Source organism: Lampetra fluviatilis, chromosome 72, assembly GCF_964198595.1.
Source record: "Lampetra fluviatilis chromosome 72, kcLamFluv1.1, whole genome shotgun sequence".
Lineage (NCBI taxonomy): Eukaryota > Metazoa > Chordata > Hyperoartia > Petromyzontiformes > Petromyzontidae > Lampetra > Lampetra fluviatilis.
The window spans coordinates 1,341,980-1,364,392 of NC_136346.1; the positions used below are offsets into that span (position 1 = coordinate 1,341,980).

General features: G+C 59.4%; 1 protein-coding gene across 1 annotated transcript in view; it reads left to right on the plus strand.

The window, feature by feature from the left end:
- Positions 1–289: 289 nt before the first annotated feature.
- The window catches only part of LOC144953126 (uncharacterized), a 52,020-nt gene continuing 29,896 nt past the window's right edge, over positions 290–22,413 (plus strand). The window contains exon 1 of the mRNA XM_078883681.1: positions 290–346. The gene's annotated coding sequence lies outside the window, so the exon portion shown is untranslated. The remainder of the gene's footprint in view (positions 347–22,413) is intronic.

The window sequence follows — 22,413 nt, forward strand, 5'->3', positions numbered from 1 at the left end:
GTCGCCTACCCCCGACCGCCGCGCTCCTGAGAGTGACGTCGCCTCCACTCGGCCGCTGCCGATATCCAGTACCAATCCTTATTTGGGCAAAGCAACGTCCGATTACTGGCGGCTCATTAACATAATGCATTCGTGAAAGCCGTCGCGGGTTTATTGCGACGTGTTCCGCGCCCCATCCCTCCACATACAGGCCAGGCTCATTAACATAATTTATTTTAGTTACAGAGCCGCTCATTGTGGGACGGAAGTGTCATCGTACCCCGCAAGTGACGTCATGTCACCTGCTTCTGCGTGACGTCACGAGTTAACAGGAAGGTGCCGCTCCGCCCGTGCGCTGAAATCCGAGGTGAGAAATTTTCATCGCGGTTGTTGTGGCGGTTGTTGTGGCGGTTGTGGTGGCGGTTGTGGTGGCGGTTGTGGTGGCGGTTGTGGTGGCGGTTGTTGTGGCGGTTGTGGTGGTGGTTGTTGTTGTTGTTGAATGCCTAGTGAGTAGCAGCGAGCATGGAAGCGATGTCCAGGTTGGAACTTTACAACGCGGGGCCTTGCCTCCTGTTCTCGCCTGATCGTGTTTGCTTAAATTCTCTCGCTTAATTTAGCATTCTTTGGAAGAACGCAATCCGCCAGGCGATGCGTTCATTGTGTGTTGACCGACTCTCTGTGTTACATTGCATTACATTTCCAAATTTTACTCGGTTTGTTTGATTAAGTGTGTTTTCTCTCTCTCTCTCTCTGTCCTCGTGTTGTCGCTCTATTATTTACTTATTTAGTCACCAAACCTCCAAATCTCTCATTCACACAAGGCCGTAATTATAATATACATTGGGGGGAACACACCCCCCATGTTGACTCCATGGCTATGGCCTTGCATTGACATGCTAATTTCCCTACTCCCCCTCTCTCTCTGCCCCCCTCTCTTTTTAAGGCCTCGACACAGAGACATTGTTTCTCTGTGTGCCTATGTCTGTGTCTCTCTCTGTGTGTCTCTCTATGTGTCTCTATGTGTGTGTCTCTCTGTGTGTCTCTGTGTCATCTCACTATGTGTGTGTCTCTCTTTCTGTGTGTCTGTGTTATCTCTCTCTGTGGCTCTCTCTGTGTCTCTCTGTGTGTCTCTGTGTCATCTCTCACTCTCTCTCTGCTTATGTGTCTGTCTATGTGTCTCCGTGTCTGTGTTTTGTCTCTCTCAAATGTAGCAATCTTTGGATGAACGTTATCAGCCAGGTAGTGTGTTGACTGTTGTGTTAGACGAATATCTGTGTTGTAATGCATTGTATTTATAAGTTTACTAGGTTTGTTTCCTCTTTCATTTGTACCTGATAATGATTGCTTGTGTTGCAATCGAAACGTCGTATGCTAGTATTTATTTTATTTTTTATTTCTACGTGACTGTACCGAAAGAACCAAAGAGTATCTTGCTTAAGATTTAACTTCTCTTCACCTGGCTCGCAACTTTGTAACTTTGTTTTATTTTAAATATCCACACAGTTTTTTTCTTCATTTTTTACCAGGCCACGCCCGCGTTGAGCTGCTATACCGCTCTTCTTTTCAAAAGCGACCTGCCCACAACAACAAGCTGGGGCTTGTCAACAGCATGGTGGTGTTCACTCTAGATGCGTGGCGGTGTTCACTCTAGACTCGTGGCGGTGTTCACTCTAGACGCGTGGCGGTGTTCACTAGGCACGTGGTGCTCTAGGCGCTTGGCGGTGTTCACTCTAGGCGTGTGGTGGTGTTCACTAGGCACGTGGTGCTCTAAGCACGTGGTGGTGTTCACTCTGGATGCGTGGTGGTGTTCACTCTGGACGCGTGGTGGTGTTCACTCTGGACGCGTGGCGGTGTTCACTCTAGACACGTGGAAGTGTTCACTCTAGGCGCTTGGCGGTGTTCACTCTGGACGCGTGGCGGTGTTCACTCGAGACGCGTGGCGGTGTTCACTTTAGACGCGTGGCGGTGTTCACTCTGGATGCGTGGCATTGTTCACTCTGGACGTGTGGCGGTGTTCACTCTCGACGCGTGGCGGTGTTCACTCTCGACACGTGGCAGTGTTCACTCTAGGCGCTTGGCGGTGTTCACTCTGGACGCGTGGCGGTGTACACACTAGACGCGTGGCGGTGTTCACTCTAGGCGCTTGGCGGTGTTCACTCTAGGCGCTTGGCGGTGTTCACTCTGGACGCGTGGCGGTGTATACTCTAGACGCGTGGCGGTGTTCACTCTAGGCGCGTGGCGGTGTTCACTCTAGGCGCGTGGCGGTGTTCACTCTAGGCGCGTGGCGGTGTTCACTCTAGGCACGTGGCGGTGTTCACTCTAGGCGCGTGGCGGTGTTCACTTTAGGCGCGTGGCGGTGTTCACTCTAGGCGCGTGGCGGTGTTCACTCTAGGCACGTGGCGGTGTTCACTCTAGGTGCGTGGCCGTGTTCACTCTAGACGCGTGGCGGTGTTCATTCTGGACGCGTGGCGGTGTTCACTAGGCACGTGGTGCTCTAGGCAAGTGGTGGTGTTCACTCTAGGCGCATGGCGGTGTTCACTCTAGACGCGTGGTGGTGTTTACTCTGGACGCGTGGCGGTGTTCACTCTGGACACGTGGCAGTGTTCAGTCTAGGCACTTTGCGGTGTTCACTCTAGACACGTGGCGGTGTTCACTCTCGGCGCGTGGTGGTGTTCACTAGGCACGTGGTGCTCTAGGCGCTTGGCGGTGTTCACTCTAGGCGCGTGGTGGTGTTCACTAGGAACGTGGTGCTCTAAGCACGTGGTGGTGTTCACTCTGGATGCGTGGTGGTGTTCACTCTGGACGCATGGCGGTGTTCACTCTGGACGCGTGGTGGTGTTCACTCTGGACGCGTGGCGGTGTTCACTCTAGACACGTGGCAGTGTTCACTCTAGGCGCGTGGCAGTGTTCACTCTAGGCGCTTGGCAGTGTTCACTCTGGACGCGTGGCCGTGTACACTCTAGACGCGTGGCCGTGTACACTCTAGACGCGTGGCGGTGTTCACTCTAGGCGCTTGGCGGTGTTCACTCTGGACGCGTGGCGATGTTCACTCCAGGCGTGTGGCGGTGTTCACTCTAGGCGCGTGGCGGTGTTCACTCTAGGTGCGTGGCGGTGTTCACTCTAGACGCGTGGCGGTGTTCACTCTGGACGCGTGGCGGTGTTCACTAGGCACGTGGTGGTGTTCACTCTAGGCGCATGGCAGTGTTCACTCAAGACGCGTGGCGGTGTTCACTGGACGCGTGACGGTGTGCACTCTGGACGGGTGGCGGTGTTCACTCTGGACGCGTGGCTGTGTTCACTCTGGACGTGTGGCGGTGTTCACTAGGCACGTGGTGCTCTAGGCGCGTGGCGGTGTTCACTCTAGGCGCGTGGCGGTGTTCACTCTAGGCGCGTGGCGGTGTTCACTCTGGACACGTGGCGGTGTTCACTCTGGACACGTGGCGGTGTTCACTCTGGACGCGTGGCGGTGTTCAATCTGGACGCGTGGCGGTGCTCACTCTGGACGCGTGGCGGTGCTCACTCTGGACGCGTGGCGGTGTATACTCTAGACGCGTGGCGGTGTTCACTCTAGGCGCGTGGCGGTGTTCACTCTAGGCGCGTGGCGGTGTTCACTCTAGGCGCGTGTCGGTGTTCACTCTAGGCGCGTGGCGGTGTTCACTCTAGGCACGTGGAGGTGTTCACTCTATGTGCGTGGCCGTGTTCACTCTAGACGCGTGGCGGTGTTCATTCTGGACGCGTGGCGGTGTTCACTAGGCACGTGGTGCTCTAGGCACGTGGTGGTGTTCACTCTAGGCGCATGGCGGTGTTCACTCTAGACGCGTGGTGGTGTTCACTCTGGACGCGTGGTGGTGTTCACTCTGGACGCGTGGCGGTGTTCAGTCTAGGCGCTTTGCGGTGTTCACTCTAGACACGTGGCGGTGTTCACTCTCGGCGCGTGGTGGTGTTCACTAGGCACGTGGTGCTCTAGGCGCTTGGCGGTGTTCACTCTAGGCGCGTGGATGTGTTCACTAGGCACGTGGTGCTCTAAGCACGTGGTGGTGTTCACTCTGGATGCGTGGTGGTGTTCACTCTGGACGCATGGCGGTGTTCACTCTGGACGCGTGGCGGTGTTCACTCTGGACGCGTGGCGGTGTTCACTCTAGACACGTGGCAGTGTTCACTCTAGGCGCGTGGCAGTTTTCACTCTAGGCGCTTGGCGGTGTTCACTCTGGACGCGTGGCGGTGTTCACTCTAGGCGTGTGGCGGTGTTCACTCTAGGCGCGTGGCGGTGTTCACTCTAGGTGCATGGCGGTGTTCACTCTAGACGCGTGGCGGTGTTCACTCTGGACGCGTGGCGGTGTTCACTAGGCACGTGGTGGTGTTCACTCTAGGCGCATGGCGGTGTTCACTCAAGACGCGTGGCGGTGTTCACTCTGGACGCGTGACGGTGTGCACTCTGGACGCGTGGCGGTGTTCACTCTGGACGCGTGACGGTGTGCACTCTGGACGGGTGGCAGTGTTCACTCTGGACGCGTGGCTGTGTTCACTCTGGACGCGTGGCGGTGTTCACTCTGGACACGTGGAAGTGTTCACTCTAGGCGCTTGGCGGTGTTCACTCTGGACGCGTGGTGGTGTTCACTCTAGAAGCGTGGCGGTGTTCACTCGAGACACGTGGCGGTGTTCACTCTAGACGCGTGGCGGTGTTCACTCTGGATGCGTGGCGTTGTTCACTCTGGACGTGTGGCGGTGTTCACTCGACGCGTGGCGGTGTTCACTCTCGACGTGTGGTGGTGTTCACTCTGGACGCGTGGCGGTGTTCACTCTAGACGCGTGGCGGTGTTCACTCTAGACGCGTGGCGGTGTTCACTCTAGACGCGTGGCGGTGTTCACTCGACACGTGGCGGTGTTCACTCTAGGCGCTTGGCGGTGTTCACTCTGGACGCGTGGCGGTGTATATTCTAGACGCGTGGCGGTGTTCACTCTAGGCGCGTGGCGGTGTTCACTCTAGGCGCGTGGCCGTGTTCACTCTAGACGCGTGGCGGTGTTCATTCTGGACGCGTGGCGGTGTTCACTAGGCACGTGGTGCTCTAGACACGTGGCAGTGTTCACTCTAGGCGCGTGGCGGTGTTCACTCTAGACGCGTGGTGGTGTTCACTCTGGACGCGTGGCGGTGTTCACTCTGGACACGTGGCGGTGTTCACTCTAGGCGCTTTGCGGTGTTCACTCTAGACACGTGGCGGTGTTCACTCTAGGCGCATGGCGGTGTTCACTAGGCACGTGGTGCTCTAGGCGCGTGGCGGTGTTCACTCTAGGCGCGTGGCGGTGTTCACTCTGGACACGTGGCGGTGTTCAATCTGGACGCGTGGCGGTGTTCACTCTGGACGCGTGGCGGTGTTCACTCTAGACACGTGGAAGTGTTCACTCTAGGCGCTTGGCGGTGTTCACTCTGGACGCGTGGCGGTGTTCACTCTAGAAGCGTGGCGGTGTTCACTCGAGACACGTGGCGGTGTTCACTCTAGACGCGTGGCGGTGTTCACTCTGGATGCGTGGCGTTGTTCACTCTGGACGTGTGGCGGTGTTCACTCTCGACGCGTGGCGGTGTTCACTCTCGACGTGTGGCGGTGTTCACTCTGGACGCGTGGCGGTGTTCACTCTAGACGCGTGGCGGTGTTCACTCTAGACGCGTGGCGTTGTTCACTCTAGACGCGTGGCGGTGTTCACTCTAGACACGTGGCGGTGTTCACTCTAGGCGCTTGGCGGTGTTCACTCTGGACGCGTGGCGGTGTATACTCTAGACGCGTGGCGGTGTTCACTCTAGGCGCGTGGCGGTGTTCACTCTAGGCGCGTGGCGGTGTTCACTCTAGGTGCATGGCGGTGTTCACTCTAGACGCGTGGCGGTGTTCACTCTGAACGCGTGGCGGTATTCACTAGGCACGTGGTGGTGTTCACTCTAGGCGCATGGCGGTGTTCACTCAAGACGCGTGGCGGTGTTCACTCTGGACGCGTGACGGTGTGCACTCTGGACGGGTGGTGGTGTTCACTCTGGACGCGTGGCTGTGTTCACTCTGGACGTGTGGCGGTGTTCACTAGGCACGTGGTGCTCTAGGCGCGTGGCGGTGTTCACTCTAGGCGCGTGGCGGTGTTCACTCTGGACGCGTGGCGGTGTTCACTCTGGACGCGTGGCGGTGTATACTCTAGGCGCGTGGCGGTGTTCACTCTAGGTGCGTGGCCGTGTTCACTCTAGACGCGTGGCGGTGTTCATTCTGGACGCGTGGCGGTGTTCACTAGGCACGTGGTGCTCTAGGCACGTGGTGGTGTTCACTCTAGGCGCATGGCGGTGTTCACTCTAGATGTGTGGTGGTGTTCACTCTGGACGCGTGGCGGTGTTCACTCTGGACACGTGGCGGTGTTCAGTCTAGGCGCTTTGCGGTGTTCACTCTAGACACGTGGCGGTGTTCACTCTCGGCGCATGGTGGTGTTCACTAGGCACGTGGTGCTCTAGGCGCTTGGCGGTGTTCACTCTAGGCGCGTGGTGGTGTTCACTAGGCACGTGGTGCTCTAAGCACGTGGTGGTGTTCACTCTGGATGCGTGGTGGTGTTCACTCTGGATGCGTGGTGGTGTTCACTCTGGACGCGTGGCGGTGTTCACTCTGGACGTGTGGCGGTGTTCACTCTGGACGCGTGGCGGTGTTCACTCTAGACACGTGGCAGTGTTCACTAGGCGCTTGGCGGTGTTCACTCTGGACGCGTGGTGGTGTTCACTCTGGACGCGTGGCGGTGTTCACTCTGGACGCGTGGCGGTGTTCACTCTGGACGCGTGGCGGTGTTCACTCTGGATGCGTGGTGGTGTTCACTCTGGACGCGTGGCGGTGTTCACTCTAGACGCGTGGCGGTGTTCACTCTGGGCGCGTGGCGTTGTTCACTCTGGGCGTGTGGCTGTGTTCACGCTGGACGCGTGGCGGTGTTCACTCTGGACGCGTGGCGGTGTTTACTCGGGACGCGTGGCGGTGTTCACTCTAGACGCATGGTGTTGTTCACTAGGCACGTGGTGCTCTAGGCGCGTGGCGGTGTTCACTCTAGGCGCGTGGCGGTGTTCACTCTAGGTGCGTGGCCGTGTTCACTCTAGACGCGTGGCGGTGTTCATTCTGGACGCGTGGCGGTGTTCACTAGGCACGTGGCGGTGTTCACTCTAGACGTGTGGTGGTGTTCACTCTGGACGCGTGGTGGTGTTCACTCTGGACGCGTGGCGGTGTTCACTCTGGACACGTGGCGGTGTTCAGTCTAGGCGCTTTGCGGTGTTCACTCTAGACACGTAGCGGTGTTCACTCTCGGCGCGTGGTGGTGTTCACTAGGCACGTGGTGCTCTAGGCGCTTGGCGGTGTTCACTCTAGGCGCGTGGTGGTGTTCACTAGGCACGTGGTGCTCTAAGCACGTGGTGGTGTTCACTCTGGATGCGTGGTGGTGTTCACTCTGGACGCGTGGCGGTGTTCACTCTGGACGTGTGGCGGTGTTCACTCTGGACGTGTGGCGGTGTTCACTCTGGACGCGTGGCGGTGTTCACTCTAGACACGTGGCAGTGTTCACTCTAGGTGCTTGGCGGTGTTCACTCTGGACGCGTGGCGGTGTACACTCTAGACGCGTGGCGGTGTTCACTGTAGGCGCTTGGCGGTGTTCACTCTGGACGCGTGGCGGTGTTCACTCTAGGCGTGTGGTGGTGTTCACTCTAGGCGTGTGGCGGTGTTCACTTTAGGTGCATGGCGGTGTTCACTCTAGACGCGTGGCGGTGTTCACTCTGGACGCGTGGCGGGTGTTCACTAGGCACGTGGTGGTGTTCACTCTAGGCGCATGGCGGTGTTCACTCAAGACGCGTGGCGGTGTTCACTCTGGACGCGTGACGGTGTGCACTCTGGACGGGTGGCGGTGTTCACTCTGGACGCGTGGCTGTGTTCACTCTGGACGTGTGGCGGTGTTCACTAGGCACGTGGTGCTCTAGGTGCGTGGCGGTGTTCACTCTAGGCGCGTGGCGGTGTTCACTCTGGACACGTGGCGGTGTTCAATCTGGACGCGTGGCGGTGTTCACTCTGGACGCGTGGCGGTGTTCACTCTGGACGTGTGGTGGTGTTCACTCTGGACGCGTGGCGGTGTTCACTCTGGACACGTGGCGGTGTTCAGTCTAGGCGCTTTGCGGTGTTCACTCTAGACACGTGGCGGTGTTCACTCTCGGCGCGTGGTGGTGTTCACTAGGCACGTGGTGCTCTAGGCGCTTGGCGGTGTTCACTCTAGGCGCGTGGTGGTGTTCACTAGGCACGTGGTGCTCTAAGCACGTGGTGGTGTTCACTCTGGATGCGTGGCGGTGTTCACTCTGGACGTGTGGCGGTGTTCACTCTGGACGCGTGGCGGTGTTCACTCTGGACGCGTGGCGGTGTTCACTCTAGACACGTGGCAGTGTTCACTCTAGGCGCTTGGCGGTGTTCACTCTGGACGCGTGGCGGTGTACACTCTAGACGCGTGGCGGTGTTCACTTTAGGCGCTTCGCGGTGTTCACTCTGGACGCGTGGCGGTGTTCACTCTAGGCGTGTGGTGGTGTTCACTCTAGGCGTGTGGCGGTGTTCACTCTAGGTGCATGGCGGTGTTCACTCTAGACGCGTGGCGGTGTTCACTCTGGACGCGTGGCGGGTGTTCACTCTAGGCGCATGGCGGTGTTCACTCAAGACGCGTGGCGGTGTTCACTCTGGACGCGTGACGGTGTGCACTCTGGACGGGTGGCGGTGTTCACTCTGGACGCGTGGCTGTGTTCACTCTGGACGTGTGGTGGTGTTCACTAGGCACGTGGTGCTCTAGGCGCGTGGCGGTGTTCACTCTAGGCGCGTGGCGGTGTTCACTCTGGACACGTGGCGGTGTTCAATCTGGACGCGTGGCGGTGTTCACTCTGGACGCGTGGCGGTGTTCACTCTGGACGCGTGGCGGTGTTCACTCTGGACGCGTGGCGGTGTTCACTCTGGATGCGTGGCGGTGTTCACTCTGGACGCGTGGCGGTGTTCACTCTGGGCGCGTGGCGGTGTTCACTCTGGGCGTGTGGCTGTGTTTACGCTGGACGCGTGGCGGTGTTCACTCTGGAGGCGTGGCGGTGTTTACTCGGGACGCGTGCCGGTGTTCACTCTAGACGCATGGTGTTGTTCACTAGGCACGTGGTGCTCTAGGCGCGTGGCGGTGTTCACTCTAGGCGCGTGGCGGTGTTCACTCTAGGTGCGTGGCCGTGTTCACTCTAGACGCGTGGCGGTGTTCATTCTGGACGCGTGGCGGTGTTCACTAGGCACGTGGTGCTCTAGGCACGTGGTGGTGTTCACTCTAGGCGCATGGCGGTGTTCACTCTAGACGTGTGGTGGTGTTCACTCTGGACGCGTGGCGGTGTTCACTCTGGACACGTGGCAGTGTTCAGTCTAGGCGCTTTGCGGTGTTCACTCTAGACACGTGGCGGTGCTCACTCTCGGCGCGTGGTGGTGTTCACTAGGCACGTGGTGCTCTAGGCGCTTGGCGGTGTTCACTCTAGGCGCGTGGTGGTGTTCACTAGGCACGTGGTGCTCTAAGCACGTGGTGGTGTTCACTCTGGATGCGTGGTGGTGTTCACTCTGGACGCGTGGCGGTGTTCACTCTGGACGTGTGGCGGTGTTCACTCTGGACGCGTGGCGGTGTTCACTCTAGACACGTGGCAGTGTTCACTCTAGGCGCTTGGCGGTGTTCACTCTGGACGCGTGGCGGTGTACACTCTAGACGCGTGGCGGTGTTCACTCTAGACGCGTGGCGGTGTACACTCTAGACGCGTGGCGGTGTTCACTCTAGGCGCTTGGCGGTGTTCACTCTGGGCGCGTGGCGTTGTTCACTCTGGGCGTGTGGCTGTGTTCACGCTGGACGCGTGGCGGTGTTCACTCTGGACGCGTGGCGGTGTTTACTCGGGACGCGTGGCGGTGTTCACTCTAGACGCATGGTGTTGTTCACTAGGCACGTGGTGCTCTAGGCGCGTGGCGGTGTTCACTCTAGGTGCGTGGCCATGTTCACTCTAGACGCGTGGCGGTGTTCATTCTGGACGCGTGGCGGTGTTCACTAGGCACGTGGTGGTGTTCACTCTAGGCGCATGGCGGTGTTCACTCTAGACGTGTGGTGGTGTTCACTCTGGATGCGTGGTGGTGTTCACTCTGGACGCGTGGCGGTGTTCACTCTGGACACGTGGCGGTGTTCAGTCTAGGCGCTTTGCGGTGTTCACTCTAGACACGTAGCGGTGTTCACTCTCGGCGCGTGGTGGTGTTCACTAGGCACGTGGTGCTCTAGGCGCTTGGCGGTGTTCACTCTAGGCGCGTGGTGGTGTTCACTAGGCACGTGGTGCTCTAAGCACGTGGTGGTGTTCACTCTGGATGCGTGGTGGTGTTCACTCTGGACGCGTGGCGGTGTTCACTCTGGACGTGTGGCGGTGTTCACTCTGGACGTGTGGCGGTGTTGACTCTGGACGCGTGGCGGTGTTCACTCTAGACACGTGGCAGTGTTCACTCTAGGTGCTTGGCGGTGTTCACTCTGGACGCGTGGCGGTGTACACTCTAGACGCGTGGCGGTGTTCACTGTAGGCGCTTGGCGGTGTTCACTCTGGACGCGTGGCGGTGTTCACTCTAGGCGTGTGGTGGTGTTCACTCTAGGTGCATGGCGGTGTTCACTCTAGACGCGTGGCGGTGTTCACTCTGGACGCGTGGCGGGTGTTCACTAGGCACGTGGTGGTGTTCACTCTAGGCGCATGGCGGTGTTCACTCAAGACGCGTGGCGGTGTTCACTCTGGACGCGTGACGGTGTGCACTCTGGACGGGTGGCGGTGTTCACTCTGGACGCGTGGCTGTGTTCACTCTGGACGTGTGGCGGTGTTCACTAGGCACGTGGTGCTCTAGGCGCGTGGCGGTGTTCACTCTAGGCGCGTGGCGGTGTTCACTCTGGACACGTGGCGGTGTTCAATCTGGACGCGTGGCGGTGTTCACTCTGGACGCGTGGCGGTGTTCACTCTGGACGTGTGGTGGTGTTCACTCTGGACGCGTGGCGGTGTTCACTCTGGACACGTGGCGGTGTTCAGTCTAGGCGCTTTGCGGTGTTCACTCTAGACACGTGGCGGTGTTCACTCTCGGCGCGTGGTGGTGTTCACTAGGCACGTGGTGCTCTAGGCGCTTGGCGGTGTTCACTCTAGGCGCGTGGTGGTGTTCACTAGGCACGTGGTGCTCTAAGCACGTGGTGGTGTTCACTCTGGATGCGTGGCGGTGTTCACTCTGGACGTGTGGCGGTGTTCACTCTGGACGCGTGGCGGTGTTCACTCTGGACGTGTGGCGGTGTTCACTCTAGACACGTGGCAGTGTTCACTCTAGGCGCTTGGCGGTGTTCACTCTGGACGCGTGGCGGTGTTCACTTTAGGCGCTTCGCGGTGTTCACTCTGGACGCGTGGCGGTGTTCACTCTAGGCGTGTGGTGGTGTTCACTCTAGGCGTGTGGCGGTGTTCACTCTAGGTGCATGGCGGTGTTCACTCTAGACGCGTGGCGGTGTTCACTCTGGACGCGTGGCGGGTGTTCACTCTAGGCGCATGGCGGTGTTCACTCAAGACGCGTGGCGGTGTTCACTCTGGACGCGTGACGGTGTGCACTCTGGACGGGTGGCGGTGTTCACTCTGGACGCGTGGCGGGTGTTCACTAGGCACGTGGTGGTGTTCACTCTAGGTGCATGGCGGTGTTCACTCAAGACGCGTGGCGGTGTTCACTCTGGACGCGTGACGGTGTGCACTCTGGACGGGTGGCGGTGTTCACTCTGGACGCGTGGCTGTGTTCACTCTGGACGTGTGGCGGTGTTCACTAGGCACGTGGTGCTCTAGGCGCGTGGCGGTGTTCACTCTAGGCGCGTGGCGGTGTTCACTCTGGACACGTGGCGGTGTTCAATCTGGACGCGTGGCGGTGTTCACTCTGGACGCGTGGCGGTGTTCACTCTGGACGTGTGGTGGTGTTCACTCTGGACGCGTGGCGGTGTTCACTCTGGACACGTGGCGGTGTTCAGTCTAGGCGCTTTGCGGTGTTCACTCTAGACACGTGGCGGTGTTCACTCTCGGCGCGTGGTGGTGTTCACTAGGCACGTGGTGCTCTAGGCGCTTGGCGGTGTTCACTCTAGGCGCGTGGTGGTGTTCACTAGGCACGTGGTGCTCTAAGCACGTGGTGGTGTTCACTCTGGATGCGTGGCGGTGTTCACTCTGGACGTGTGGCGGTGTTCACTCTGGACGCGTGGCGGTGTTCACTCTGGACGTGTGGCGGTGTTCACTCTAGACACGTGGCAGTGTTCACTCTAGGCGCTTGGCGGTGTTCACTCTGGACGCGTGGCGGTGTTCACTTTAGGCGCTTCGCGGTGTTCACTCTGGACGCGTGGCGGTGTTCACTCTAGGCGTGTGGTGGTGTTCACTCTAGGCGTGTGGCGGTGTTCACTCTAGGTGCATGGCGGTGTTCACTCTAGACGCGTGGCGGTGTTCACTCTGGACGCGTGGCGGGTGTTCACTCTAGGCGCATGGCGGTGTTCACTCAAGACGCGTGGCGGTGTTCACTCTGGACGCGTGACGGTGTGCACTCTGGACGGGTGGCGGTGTTCACTCTGGACGCGTGGCTGTGTTCACTGTGGACGTGTGGTGGTGTTCACTAGGCATGTGGTGCTCTAGGCATGTGGTGCTCTAGGCGCGTGGCGGTGTTCACTCTAGGCGCGTGGCGGTGTTCACTCTGGACACGTGGCGGTGTTCAATCTGGACGCGTGGCGGTGTTCACTCTGGACGCGTGGCGGTGTTCACTCTGGACGCGTGGCGGTGTTCACTCTGGACGCGTGGCGGTGTTCACTCTGGATGCGTGGCGGTGTTCACTCTGGACGCGTGGCGGTGTTCACTCTGGGCGCGTGGCGGTGTTCACTCTGGGCGTGTGGCTGTGTTTACGCTGGACGCGTGGCGGTGTTCACTCTGGAGGCGTGGCGGTGTTTACTCGGGACGCGTGCCGGTGTTCACTCTAGACGCATGGTGTTGTTCACTAGGCACGTGGTGCTCTAGGCGCGTGGCGGTGTTCACTCTAGGCGCGTGGCGGTGTTCACTCTAGGTGCGTGGCCGTGTTCACTCTAGACGCGTGGCGGTGTTCATTCTGGACGCGTGGCGGTGTTCACTAGGCACGTGGTGCTCTAGGCACGTGGTGGTGTTCACTCTAGGCGCATGGCGGTGTTCACTCTAGACGTGTGGTGGTGTTCACTCTGGACGCGTGGCGGTGTTCACTCTGGACACGTGGCAGTGTTCAGTCTAGGCGCTTTGCGGTGTTCACTCTAGACACGTGGCGGTGTTCACTCGCGGCGCGTGGTGGTGTTCACTAGGCACGTGGTGCTCTAAGCACTTGGTGGTGTTCACTCTGGATGCGTGGTGGTGTTCACTCTGGACGCGTGGCGGTGTTCACTCTGGACGTGTGGCGGTGTTCACTCTGGACGCGTGGCGGTGTTCACTCTAGACACGTGGCAGTGTTCACTCTAGGCGCTTGGCGGTGTTCACTCTGGACGCGTGGCGGTGTTCACTCTAGGCGCTTGGCGGTGTTCACTCTGGACGCGTGGCGGTGTTCACTCTAGGTGTGTGGTGGTGTTCACTCTAGGCGTGTGGCGGTGTTCACTCTAGGTGCATGGCGGTGTTCACTCTAGACGCGTGGCGGTGTTCACTCTGGACGCGTGGCGGGTGTTCACTAGGCACGTGGCGGTGTTCACTCTGGACGTGTGGCGGTGTTCACTAGGCACGTGGTGCTCTAGGCGCGTGGCGGTGTTCACTCTAGGCGCGTGGCGGTGTTCACTCTGGACACGTGGCGGTGTTCAATCTGGACGCGTGGCGGTGTTCACTCTGGACGCGTGGCGGTGTTCACTCTGGAAGCGTGGCGGTGTTCACTCTGGACGCGTGGCGGTGTTCACTCTGGACGCGTGGCGGTGTTCACTCTGGATGCGTGGCGGTGTTCACTCTGGACGCGTGGCGGTGTTCACTCTGGACGCGTGGCGGTGTTCATTCTGGGCGCGTGGCGGTGTTCACTCTGGGCGTGTGGCTGTGTTCACGCTGGACGCGTGGCGGTGTTCACTCTGGACGCGTGGCGGTGTTTACTCGGGACGCGTGGCGGTGTTCACTCTAGACGCATGGTGTTGTTCACTAGGCACGTGGTGCTCTAGGCGCTTGGCGGTGTTCACTCTGGACGCGTGGCGGTGTTCACTCTAGGCGCGTGGCGGTGTTCACTCTAGGCGCTTGGCGGTGTTGACTAGGCATGTGGTGCTCTAGGCGCGTGGCGGTGTTCACTCCAGACGCGTGGCGGTGTTCACTCTAGATGCGTGGCGGTGTTCACTAGGCACGTGGTGCTCTAGGCGCGTGATGGTGTTCACTCTAGATGCGTGGCGGTGTTCACTCTGGACGCGTGGCGGTGTTCACTCGAGACGCGTGGCGGTGTTCACTCTAGACGCGTGGCGGTGTTCACTCTGGACGCGTGGCGGTGTTCACTCTAGGCGTGTGGTGGTGTTCACTCTAGGCGTGTGGCGGTGTTCACTCTAGGTGCATGGCGGTGTTCACTCTAGACGCGTGGCGGTGTTCACTCTGGACGCGTGGCGGGTGTTCACTAGGCACGTGGTGGTGTTCACTCTAGGCGCATGGCGGTGTTCACTCAAGACGCGTGGCGGTGTTCACTCTGGACGCGTGACGGTGTGCACTCTGGACGCGTGGCTGTGTTCACTCTGGACGTGTGGCGGTGTTCACTAGGCACGTGGTGCTCTAGGCGCGTGGCGGTGTTCACTCTAGGAGCGTGGCGGTGTTCACTCTGGACACGTGGCGGTGTTCAATCTGGACGCGTGGCGGTCTTCACTCTGGACGTGTGGCGGTGTTCACTCTGGACGCGTGGCGGTGTTCACTCTGGACGCGTGGCGGTGTTCACTCTGGATGCGTGGCGGTGTTCACTCTGGACGCGTGGCGGTGTTCACTCTGGACGCGTGGCGGTGTTCACTCTGGGCGCGTGGCGGTGTTCACTCTGGGCGTGTGGCTGTGTTCACGCTGGACGCGTGGCGGTGTTCACTCTAGGAGCGTGGCGGTGTTCACTCTGGACACCTGGCGGTGTTCAATCTGGACGCGTGGCGGTGTTCACTCTGGACGCGTGGCGGTGTTCACTCTGGACGCGTGGCGGTGTTCACTCTGGACGCGTGGCGGTGTTCACTCTGGACGCGTGGCGGTGTTCACTCTGGATGCGTGGCGGTGTTCACTCTGGACGCGTGGCGGTGTTCACTCTGGGCGCGTGGCGGTGTTCACTCTGGACGCGTGGCGGTGTTCACTCTAGGCGTGTGGTGGTGTTCACTCTAGGCGTGTGGCGGTGTTCACTCTAGGTGCATGGCGGTGTTCACTCTAGACGCGTGGCGGTGTTCACTCTGGACGCGTGGCGGGTGTTCACTAGGCACGTGGTGGTGTTCACTCTAGGCGCATGGCGGTGTTCACTCAAGACGCGTGGCGGTGTTCACTCTGGACGCGTGACGGTGTGCACTCTGGACGCGTGGCTGTGTTCACTCTGGACGTGTGGCGGTGTTCACTAGGCACGTGGTGCTCTAGGCGCGTGGCGGTGTTCACTCTAGGAGCGTGGCGGTGTTCACTCTGGACACGTGGCGGTGTTCAATCTGGACGCGTGGCGGTCTTCACTCTGGACGTGTGGCGGTGTTCACTCTGGACGCGTGGCGGTGTTCACTCTGGACGCGTGGCGGTGTTCACTCTGGATGCGTGGCGGTGTTCACTCTGGACGCGTGGCGGTGTTCACTCTGGACGCGTGGCGGTGTTCACTCTGGGCGCGTGGCGGTGTTCACTCTGGGCGTGTGGCTGTGTTCACGCTGGACGCGTGGCGGTGTTCACTCTAGGAGCGTGGCGGTGTTCACTCTGGACACCTGGCGGTGTTCAATCTGGACGCGTGGCGGTGTTCACTCTGGACGCGTGGCGGTGTTCACTCTGGACGCGTGGCGGTGTTCACTCTGGACGCGTGGCGGTGTTCACTCTGGACGCGTGGCGGTGTTCACTCTGGATGCGTGGCGGTGTTCACTCTGGACGCGTGGCGGTGTTCACTCTGGGCGCGTGGCGGTGTTCACTCTGGGCGTGTGGCTGTGTTCACGCTGGACGCGTGGCGGTGTTCACTCTGGACGCGTGGCGGTGTTTACTCGGGACGCGTGGCGGTGTTCACTCTAGACGCATGGTGTTGTTCACTAGGCACGTGGTGCTCTAGGCGCTTGGCGGTGTTCACTCTGGACGCGTGGCGGTGTTCACTCTAGGCGCGTGGCGGTGTTCACTCTAGGCGCGTGGCGGTGTTCACTCGGCACGTGGTGCTCTAGGCGCGTGGTGGTGTTCACTCTAGGCGCTTGGCGGTGTTGACTAGGCATGTGGTGCTCTAGGCGCGTGGCGGTGTTCACTCCAGACGCGTGGCGGTGTTCACTCTAGATGCGTGGCGGTGTTCACTAGGCACGTGGTGCTCTAGGCGCGTGATGGTGTTCACTCTAGATGCGTGGCGGTGTTCACTCTGGACGCGTGGCGGTGTTCACTCGAGACGCGTGGCGGTGTTCACTCTAGACGCGTGGCGGTGTTCACTCTGGACGCGTGGCGTTGTTCACTCTGGACGTGTGGCGGTGTTCACTTTCGACGCGTGGCGGTGTTCACTTTCGACGCGTGGCGGTGTTCACTCTCGACGTGTGGCGGTGTTCACTCTGGACACGTGGCGGTGTTCACTCTGGACGCGTGGCGGTGTTCACTCTAGACGCGTGGCGGTGTTCTCTCTAGAAGCATGGCGGTGTTCACTCTAGACGCGTGGCGGTGCTCACTCTGGACGCGTGGCGGTGTTCACTCTGGACGAGTGGCGTGTTCACTCTAGCCGCGTGGCGGTGTTCACTCTAGATGCGTGGCGGTGTTCACTCTGGACGCGTGGCGCTGTTCACTCTGGACGCGTGGCGGTGTTCACTCTAGGCGTGTGGCGGTGTTCACTCTAGGTGCGTGGCGGTGTTCACTCTAGACGCGTGGCGGTGTTCACTAGGCACGTGGTGGTGTTCACTCTAGGCGCATGGCAGTGTTCACTCTAGACGCGTGGCGGTGTTCACTAGGCACGTGGTGGTGTTCACTCTAGGCGCATGGCAGTGTTCACTCAAGACGCGTGGCGGTGTTCACTCTGGACGCGTGACGGTGTGCACTCTGGACGGGTGGCGGTGTTCACTCTGGACGCGTGGCGGTGTTCACTCTGGACGTGTGGTGGTGTTCACTAGGCACGTGGTGCTCTAGGCGCGTGGCGGTGTTCACTCTAGGCGCATGGCGGTGTTTACTCTGGACACGTGGCGGTGTTCAATCTGGACATGTGGCGGTGTTCACTCTGGACGCGTGGCGGTGTTCACTCTGGGCGCGTGGTGGTGTTCACTCTGGGCGCGTGGCGGTGTTCACTCTGGACGCGTGGCGGTGTTCACTCTGGACGCGTGGCGGTGTTCACTCTAGACGCATGGTGTTGTTCACTAGGCACGTGGCGCTCTAGGCGCTTGGCGGTGTTCACTCTGGACGCGTGGCGGTGTTCACTCTAGGCACGTGGCGGTGTTCACTCTAGGCGCGTGGCAGTGTTCACTAGGCACGTGGTGCTCTAGGCGCGTGGTGGTGTTCACTCTAGGCGCTTGGCGGTGTTGACTAGGCATGTGGTGCTCTAGGCGCGTGGCGGTGTTCACTCCAGACGCGTGGCGGTGTTCACTCTAGATGCGTGGCTGTGTTCACTAGGCACGTGGTGCTCTAGGCGCGTGATGGTGTTCACTCTAGATGCGTGGCTGTGTTCACTAGGCACGTGGTGCTCTAGGCGTGTGGCGGTGTTCACTCGAGATGCGTGGCGGTGTTCACTCTGGACGCATGGTGGTGTTCACTCTAGGCTCGTGGCAGTGTTCACTCTAGACACGTGGTGTTCACTTTAGGCGCGTGGCAGTGTTCACTCTAGACGCGTGGCGGTGGTCACTCTGGACGCATGGCGGTGTTCACTCTGGACGCGTGGCGGTGTTCACTCTGGACGCGTGGCGGTGTTCACTCTGGACGCGTGGCGGTGTTCACTCTAGACGCGTGGCGGTGTTCACTCTGGACGCGTGGCAGTGTTCACTCTGGACGCGTCGCGGTGTTCACTCTGGACGCATGGCGGTGTTCACTCTGGGCGCGTGGCGGTGTTCACTCTGGGCGTGTGGCGGTGTTCAAGCTGGACGCGTGGCGGTGTTCACGCTGGACGCGTGGCGGTGTTCACTCTGGACGCGTGGCGGTGTTTACTCGGGACGCGTGGCGATGTTCACTCTAGACGCATGGTGTTGTTCACTAGGCACGTGGTGCTCTAGGCGCTTGGCGGTGTTCACTCTGGACGCGTGGCGGTGTTCACTCTAGGCGCGTGGCGGTGTTCACTCTAGGCGCGTGGCAGTGTTCACTAGGCACGTGGTGCTCTAGGCGCGTGGTGGTGTTCACTCTAGGCCAGGGGTCTGCAACCTTTAAGACATAAAGAGCCACTTGGACCCGTTTCCGAAGGAAAAAATAAACTGGGAGCCGCAAAACCATTGCAACATTTAAAACAAATATAACACTGCATATATTGTTTCTTACCTTATTGCTATATACAGGATCGTGCAGTCAGCTGTCAATCTGAATAAAAAAAGGACTTTTTCACTTAACAATGTAAAATATATTTTTGCAAATTAATAGCTAAATTACCTGGTTAATGGGATTTTTGCTCCTGAACCTCAGTGCACAGTGTCTGCACATCAGGGCTGTAAGACGTCACCTTCATTTTCACACAGGCTTGCAAGCTGTCATCTGTGAGGCGTGATCGATGTTTGTTTTTAATATAGTTCATGTTGGAGAAGACCTGCTCACATACATATGTGGAGCCGAAGATCGACAGGACTCCAAATGCATACTTTTTCATGTTTATATAAGTGTTGGGGATGGCATTCCATGTTTCGAATACAAGTTTGTCCTGTTTGGGAACGTTTTCAATATCACTCCATTTATGATTCTGAGCCAGAATGGCCTTCTGACGGGCAACATCCTCAAGAGTAGCGGTCAAGCATTTGAACTTGGACACCCATATATCTTTGTCGGCTATATCGGCCAGTTCCATCTCAAGATCAGGTTGACTTACACCTGCAAATGCATTCATATTCAATAGGGATGGATCGATCGCCAGGGGAGTGACAGGGAAGGATAATGTCGTTTTTTCCTCTCTGAACTCACAGAATCGTTTCCCAAACGAACTTTGCATTGTGGTGATTGCAGACTTGAAATATTCCAAATTTATCGTATCATGACTTTGTTTGAACTCTCTCAAAGAGGGAAAGTGAGACAGTGTACCTCTCTGTAAATCTTTGACAAACACTGTCAACTTGCGCTCGAATGCCAAAACCTCCTCCAGCATGTGCAGGGCTGTGCCTCCTTTCCCCTGAAGGGTTGTATTTAGCGTGTTTAGATGTGCTGTCATGTCTACCATAAAATGTAATTTTTCCAGCCACTCTGGCTGTTCCAGCTCAGCAAAGGTGAGCTCTTTGCTGCCCAGGAAGGTTTTTACTTCTTCCAAACATGTGACAAAGCAACGGCAACGTTATTGCCTGTCACCGGGCGGGCAGTGTGGAGCGGAGCGGCGACCTGTCAGCAGCGGCAACGCCAGAGCAGGTGTCACAGTGCGCCTCCTCCCCTCGCTAGCATCCGCCCCGGAGCTGCGGTCAAGGTTCAAAAGAGCCGCATGCGGCTCCGGAGCCGCAGGTTGCCGACCCCTGCTCTAGGCGCTTGGCGGTGTTGACTAGGCACGTGGTGCTCTAGGCGCGTGGCGGTGTTCACTCCAGACGCGTGGCGGTGTTCACTCTAGATGCGTGGCGGTGTTCACTAGGCACGTGGTGCTCTAGGCGCGTGGCGGTGTTCACTCTAGATGCGTGGCGGTGTTCACTCTAGGCGCGTGGCGGTGTTCACTCTAGATGCGTGGCGGTGTTCACTCTGGACGCATGGCGGTGTTCACTCTAGGCTCGTGGCAGTGTTCACTCGAGACACGTGGTGTTCACTTTAGGCGCGTGGCAGTGTTCACTCTCGACGCGTGGCGGTGGTCACTCTGGACGCATGGCGGTGTGCACTCTGGACGCGTGGCGGTGTTCACTCTGGACGCGTGGCGGTGGTCACTCTGGACGCATGGCGGTGTTCACTCTAGGCTCGTGGCAGTGTTCACTCGAGACACGTGGTGTTCACTTTAGGCGCGTGGCAGTGTTCACTCTCGACGCGTGGCGGTGGTCACTCTGGACGCATGGCGGTGTTCACTCTGGACGCGTGGCGGTGTTCACTCTGGATGCGTGGCGGTGTTCACTCTGGACGCGTGGCGGTGTTTACTCGGGACGCGTGGCGGTGTTCACTCTGGGCGTGTGGCGGTGTTCACTAGGCACGTGGTGCTCTAGGCGCGTGGTGGTGTTCACTCTAGGCGCTTGGCGGTGTTGACTAGGCACGTGGTGCTCTAGGCGCGTGGCGGTGTTCACTCTAGATGCTTGGCGGTGTTCACTCTGGACGCATGGCGGTGTTCACTCTAGGCTCGTGGCAGTGTTCACTCTAGACACGTGGTGTTCACTTTAGGCGCGTGGCGGTGTTCACTCTGGACGCGTGGCGGTGTTCACTCCTGGACGCGTGGCGGTGTTCACTCTGGGCGCGTGGCGGTGTTCACTCTGGGCGTGTGGCGGTGTTCACGCTGGACGCGTGGCGGTGTTCACTCTGGACGCGTGGCGGTGTTTACTCGGGACGCGTGGCGGTGTTCACTCTAGATGCATGGTGTTGTTCACTAGGCACGTGGTGCTCTAGGCGCTTGGCGGTGTTCACTCTGGACGCGTGGCGGTGTTCACTCTAGGCGCGTGGCGGTGTTCACTCTAGATGCGTGGTGGTGTTCACTCTGGGCGCGTGGCGGTGTTCACTCTGGGCGTGTGGCGGTGTTCACGCTGGACGCGTGGCGGTGTTCACTCTGGACGCGTGGCGGTGTTTACTCAGGACGCGTGGCGGTGTTCACTCTAGACGCATGGTGTTGTTCACTAGGCACGTGGTGCTCTAGGCGCTTGGCGGTGTTCACTCTGGATGCGTGGCGGTGTTCACTCTAGGCGCGTGGCAGTGTTCACTCTAGGCGCGTGGCGGTGTTCACTAGGCACGTGGTGCTCTAGGCGCGTGGTGGTGTTCACTCTAGGCGCATGGCAGTGTTCACTCAAGACGCGTGGCGGAGTTCACTCTGGACGCGTGACGGTATGCACTCTGGACGGGTGGCGGTGTTCACTCTGGACGCGTGGCGGTGTTTACTCGGGACGCGTGGCGGTGTTCACTCTAGACGCATGGTGTTGTTCACTAGGCACGTGGTGCTCTAGGCGCTTGGCGGTGTTCACTCTGGACGCGTGGCGGTGTTCACCCTAGTCGCGTAGCGGTGTTCACTCTAGGCGCGTGGCGGTGTTGACTAGGCATGTGGTGCTCTAGGCGCGTGGTGGTGTTCACTCTAGGCGCTTGGCGGTGTTGACTAGGCACGTGGTGCTCTAGGCGCGTGGCGGTGTTCACTCCAGACGCGTGGCGGTGTTCACTAGGCACATGGTGCTCTAGGCGCGTGATGGTGTGTTCACTCTAGACGCGTGGCGGTGTTCACTAGGCACGTGGTGCTCTAGGCGCGTGGCGGTGTTCACTCTAGATGCGTGGCGGTGTTCACTCTGGACGCATGGCGGTGTTCACTCTAGGCGCGTGGCAGTGTTCACTCTAGACACATGGTGTTCACTTCAGGCGCGTGGCAGTGTTCACTCTAGACGCGTGGCGGTGGTCACTCTGGACGCATGGCGGTGTTCACTCTGGATGCGTGGCGGTGTTCACTCTGGACGCGTGGCGGTGTTCACACTGGACGCGTGGCGGTGTTCACTCTGGGCGCGTGGCGGTGTTCACTCTGGGCGTGTGGCGGTGTTCACTCTGGACGCGTGGTGGTGTTTACTCGGGACGCGTGGCGGTGTTCACTCTAGACGCATGGTGTTGTTCACTAGGCACGTGGTGCTCTAGGCGCTTGGCGGTGGTCATTCTGGACACGTGGTGGTGTTCACTCTAGGCGCGTGGCGGTGTTCACTCTAGGCGCGTGGCGGTGTTCGCTAGGCACGTGGTGCTCTAGGCGCGTGGTGGTGTTCACTCTAGGCGCATGGCAGTGTTCACTCAAGACGCGTGGCGGAGTTCACTGGACGCGTGGCGGTGTTCACTCTGGACGCGTGGCGGTGTTCACTCTGGACGCGTGGCGGTGTTCACTCTGGACGCGTGGCGGTGTTCACTCTGGACGCGTGGCGGTGTTCACTCTGGACGCGTGGCGGTGTTTACTCTAGACGCGTGGCGGTGTTCACTCTGGGCGCGTGGCGGTGTTC